Genomic DNA, 6,041 nt, shown 5'->3' with positions numbered 1-6,041 from the left:
GGATGGACAGAAGAAAAGTAGGTGAAAGGAGACGTCAGACAGTGTAATATGTGACAAAATAATAATTTACAAATTATCAAGGGTTCATGAGGGAGGGGGAAATGGGGAGGAAGGGGACAAAATGAGGACCTGATGCCAGGGGCTTAAGGGGAGAGCAAATGTTTTGAAAATGGTAAGGGCAACGAATGTACCAATGTGCTTTACACAATTGATGTATGTATGGATTGTGATAAGAGTTATTTATATTGATTTAAAAAAATGAATTTCTGACAGAAGATGCTGGTGGTAAAATTAATATTGGGTGATAATGTATTCATTTGAGTTATTATTCCTTTGCCATTGCTTTCTGAGGTTTGTATAATTATAACTACTTCAAAATTAACCCTAAAGATATTTAAATCTATATTATCTATGGATTAGTACTACAGTTGGTATTATGCTGTTTTAAAAAGTTATCCATGTTTGACCAATATTTAAAAGGCTTTAACTTTGTCATTAGTATGTAAGGATAAGCAAGTAATTAATGGTACACAATCATAGAAACCTTTATTAAACAGAGCTATCAAAATGTGAAGTTATTATTTCTGAACCTATCCTCCATCTAGGTCGATTTACTTCTGAAGCCAGTGTTTCCAGCTCTCTCAGCTTTCACGGGTGAAATTTGTTTCTGTGGGTTTACACCACCTCAAAACAGCAGTTCCAGCATCCTCAAGGGACTCAAATCACAATCCTTTGAAATGTTTTTTGAGTTTGGGGGAGCAAACAGAAACCTGAAAGAGCAAGATTAAGCGGGTAAGATGAATGAGGTAAGGTTTCTCGGTGAAGTTCTTGCAGGACAGTTCTTGTATCCTTGAAGAATGAGTAGGTGCATTGTCCTGGTTGGGGGAAAAAAAAAAATCTGTCTCTGATTTCCTGGCCTTTTCCTTACTAATGCAGGTTTCCATTAAAACAAAAACAAAACCCAAATCTACCCCGCCCAATAAAAAGCCCAAACAATTTCTTCCTATAAGCTACCATAATTGTCCTGTGTCTTTTGAGATGAAGATTATCCCTTTGGAATCTTTAAAAACAGTTGCCATAAGCGGTGAGCTGATCTCTCTGCTTAAAATGTAACTGGCTCAACAGATCCCTTCTGAAGCTACTGTTCTGATGGCTCCTTTTTTTTTTTGAGGAGACTAAGACAACTGTATTATTGAGAAGACGTGTTTGTGGCCATACACTCACTGCAAAAAATATTTAAAACGGTTTGTTTGGAATAAACCCATGAATGCATGAATTATGGATCAGAAACCCAGTAGCAATATTTTTTGACTCACCTATGTCTATCCTAATAATACAATACAATTAGAAAGCAATTGCTAAATAGTTCAGTAGTGTCATCAATATTTTAATAGTATATATATATATATATATCCTACACTGGACAGCTTACCTAAAGACTTGGTATTTGCTTTAAGAGGAAACTTTAATACTTAAAAATCTATGTGATCAAAATGTGTGTCCAGATTAAACAAGTTGGAAGAACACAGAATATGTTTGCAAACTAAAACGTGTGTCTTGTTTCCATTACTGGGAACAATCAACAATGTGGTTGATTACAGTCATTTAGTGGACCAAGGAATTAATAGTAAATGCTTATAATCTTTAGAGTAACAGTCAAATCCAGATTTGGAGAGGATGTAGTAAGTGCAATCAATAATTAGAAAGCCAAATATCATATTTTTATTCCACAGATTCAGATACCAAAGAGTCAAAAAGGCTCATCAATTCTGCCACAATCATACTGCTAGCAATTGGCAAATCTAATGCCAAAGATAAGAATATTTATACTGTGTCACACTTCTTAGGGTAGAATTGTCAAATGATGGTAGGAGCCCTTCCTGCAGGTCAAGAATCAAAGTTCTTTTCTGATGGAAAAGCACCAAGTCCTTTACTTTAGGAAGGGCATGTAGACTTTGTTGGAGTCACAATTCCCCTTCAGGGCTCCCGTGTCTCTGGTTAATAGGTTCTGCATGTAGTTGACATTTACCGAGGATTGCTATGAGTAATCTTACTCACAGCATATATTAACTGAGGGCCCCTATGTTCTTTCGAACATAATGGGAATGTAAAGAAAGCACTGACTTTTAATTCTCAAAAGAGTGATATAATTTGCAAATCACAGACTATGAGTAATCAGATGCTCAGAAGCACTTCAAGAAGCTCCAGGGATAATGTCAGCTTGTGTTCTGTCGTGGTAGTTAATGCACTCCTTCCACAGAATGAGTGAGCTTATCTGAGTAATTTAGGCAGAAATGGTGGGCTTTTAAAATATGTCTGAATTTCATGGATAATTACCCAAACTCTCATTTCACTTGATACTTATAGAACAACCCCACAGTAATAGATTAACTATGACTAACAAACTTTTAGAAGAATGAATCCATCCATATAAATGAGGTTATGGTGCAAATGAAATTTCCTTTGGGTCATGATTCACCTTTTCTGTCTTCCCCTATCCACATGTATTATTTTTAGTTTATGAGTCATCATATAGTCACAGCCAGGTATTGTAAAAATCACCAGTGTCACTGAGACTTGGTTTTGGATATACTACTATTTGGCTGAGAGGTTCAGGCCAGCATCAGAAGAGGATGTGGAAACAAGGGATCTCATGGCTGATGTTGCTTGGATCTTGGCTCAAAGCACAGAGTACCAGAAAGAGGTTTACTTGTGTTTTATTGACTGTGCCAAGGCATTCAACTTGTGGATCATAACAAACTATAACATTGAGAAAAATAGGAATTCTAGAACACTTCATTGTGTTCATGCAGAACTTGTATATGGGTCACGAGGCAGTTGTGGGAACAGAACAAGGGCATCCTGCCTGGTTTTAAAGCAGGAAAGGTGTTCAACAGAGTTGTAGCCTCTCACCATATTTATTTGATCTCTATGCAGCAAAAAATAATCAGAGAAGCTGGCTTATATGAAGAAGAATGTGGCATTAGGATAAGAGGAAGGCTGATTAACAACATGCGGATGACACAACCTTGCCTGCTGAGAGTGAGGAGAACTTGCAATACTTGCTGTTGAAGATCAAGGATGGAAGTCTTCGATATAGATTACAACTCAGTGTAAAGAATACCAAAATCCTTAAAGCTGGACCAACATGTTACATCATGATAAACGAAGAAAAGGTTGCAGTTGCTAAGGATTTTGTCACTGCTTATGGAAGCATCAATCAAGAAGGGAGTTACAATTCTCTTTAGAAAATTCAAGAATGTCACTTTGAGGACTAAGGCATGCTTGACCCAAGCTCTGGTGTTTTCAGTGGCTGCCTATCCGTGTGAAAGTTGGACACAGAGTAAGGAAAATTGAAGAAGAATTGATGCATTTGAATTGCTGTGCTGGGGAAGAATATGGAAAGGACCATGGGCTACTAAAAGGACACGCCCATCTGTCTTGGAAGAAGTGTGACCAGAATATTCCTTAGATTCAAGAATGGTGAGACTTCACCTTATATACTTTGTTGTCAGGAGAAAACAGGGACTAGTTCTAGAAAACCCCAACCAAACTCACTGCCATGGACTGAATTTTGATGCATTGTGATTCCACAGGACAGGGTAGACACCCCTGTGAGTTTCGAGACTGTAAGTCTTTATGGGAGTAGCTAGCCCCCTCTTTCTCCCATGAAGTGGTTGTAGTTTCGAACTGCCAACCTTTGAGATTGCAGTGCAACATGTAAACACTATGCAACCAGGCTCTTTGGTAAAGTAGATGGGCAGTAAAAAAAATTGAAGGCCCGCAGGGAGGCCAGGAGATGAATGGACACCATCACGTCAATGATAAACTCAGATATGGGGACCCTTGTCAGGCTGGCGCAGGACCAGGCGGTGGTTTCTTCTGTTGTGCGTCAGGTTACTTGGGGGTAAGTGTGGACTGGGTGGCACCTAACAATGAGAATGTGGCTGTCTCGTGGGTCCCCGTTTCACTTATTCCACAAAATGAAGTTGTTCCTCATGTAACATTTCTCTTCTACCTGATAGTAGAAAGACCCCTCTAGCTTATCCAAAAAATTTTGGTGCCTTAGAATTGCATCTGAAACAACTTTTGGGGGCACCCCTTAACTTTGGCTTGATAGGTCAGAATACCTTCGTCCCTTTAAGTTTCTTATAAGCACCGCAGAACTGGTTTCCTGAGTGCTAACAAAAGGGTTAGTCATAAAAAAAAATTAAAAGAAAATATCAACCTGTCCCAAAGGACACTAAGATTCAAGCTTCCTATTTACCCCCGGCCCACTATAAGTCCTATTTTTTAAAATTTGTATTTCAAGTATGCTGTATATAGGTATTTCCTTTCTGTGTGTGATGAAAGAAGTGTAACCCATTAAATTGCCACTAGATTTAACATTCACTGGGAATTAATTTATCAAATAATTTTAAATCAAGTTTCCATGTTGAAGAAATCCTCATCCTGGAAATAATGAATATATTTATTATCTTCTAAGCTTTCACACACCCCAACAAGGTAGATTTCCCTATTTTAAAGATGAGAAAACAGATTCAGAGGGCTCGGTGACTTTTGCATGGTCACATAACTATCGAGAGGGCACTGAAGCTCAGATCCATGCTTCCAGAGCTCTAATTTGTGCTACACTGCATCAGAAAATGGATGAAGGAATGAGATGAGAACTAGTAAAGTCAGAGAGGGCATTGGAAGTAACATCTGATTCTCAGTCTTACTGCCAGTCCTTGTTCAAAGACATCTTTGTTTGCTTGCAGATATTCTTACTTGATAGAGGGTGGATAAATGCATGTGTGGCTGGAAGTAAGAGGAAAGATATTCTCTCTTCACTGGCACCTCAGCATTGGCAAGTTCTGGCCACCCTTTCTTCTCTGCGTTCCTGAACTCCTCGCCTGTCTTTCATTTTCACTGCCACCAGCCCAGTTTAGGAGGCTCTCTTTAGATCAAATCAAGTATCCTTTTACTACTCTCTTTGCCTGCTTACCCTTCTTGGCCATTCTACAAATTGATTTCAGAATTGTAACTAAATTGCTTATGGACATGTCTGAGTGACAGGCATATAAATAAATAAATTTCAAAACAGCATTGTAAATCCTTGATCTATTAGATTTTACAGACACATACTCACAGCCACTGAGTTAGCTTTGACTCAGCAACCCTATGGGGCAGGTTGGAACTGTCTCTGTGAGTTTTTGAACCTTTAACACTTTACAGGAATCGAAAGCCTCATTTTTCTCTTGAGGAGCAGCTGGTGGTTTTGAACTGCTGACCTTGAGGTTAGTAGCCCAATGTATAACCAGGAAGAGGTCAAAATTTCAGGGAAAGCTGAGGTAAAAAAAATCTCACATTTAATTGAAGTGTCCTTTTACAGTATTAGAAATAATAAAAGAAAACGTCCCATCAATGTTTTGTCATGTCTGTGATTTGTAGGTGACACAGCATTGCTTTCTGCAAGTAGAGAGAACTTCGTAGTGAGGATCAAAGCTCCCCATCCTCAATATGGTTAAGACCCCAACCAACAGAAAACAAACAGCATCGCAGTTGGACCAAAAAGCAACCTCATGATAAACAGAGAAGGGACTGACATTGTCAAGGATTTCATTTTACTTCGATGCGTCATCAGCATCCATGGAAGCAGCAGCCAGGAAATCAAACACTTTATTTCATTGGGAACTTGTGCTGGAAAGAAGTGTCTTTCAAGTGTTAAAAAGGAAAGATGTCAGTAAGGTAGGCCTTTGTGAAGCCATGGTATTGTTAACCCCGCCATATGCTGGTGAGAGCTGGACCGTGAATTACGGTGCTGGCCTGGACTATGGCCTATGCCGTGGGCTGCCAGAAGAAGGGACATGCCGTTTGCGGAAGCTGAAGCAGTATGTTCATTAGTAGTGAGGAAGCGGACAATTCCAAACCGTGGTGGCTTAGTGGGTGGCTGCAAGATCAGCAGTTCAGACCCACCAATTGCTCCCTGAGATAAAGATGAGGTTTTCTTCTCCCTAAAGATTTACAGTTTAGGAGACCCACATTTCCACTCTTTTTTT

Source organism: Tenrec ecaudatus, chromosome 14, assembly GCF_050624435.1.
Source record: "Tenrec ecaudatus isolate mTenEca1 chromosome 14, mTenEca1.hap1, whole genome shotgun sequence".
NCBI classification, from domain to species: domain Eukaryota; kingdom Metazoa; phylum Chordata; class Mammalia; order Afrosoricida; family Tenrecidae; genus Tenrec; species Tenrec ecaudatus.
Note: the sequence above shows the minus strand (reverse complement) of the source record.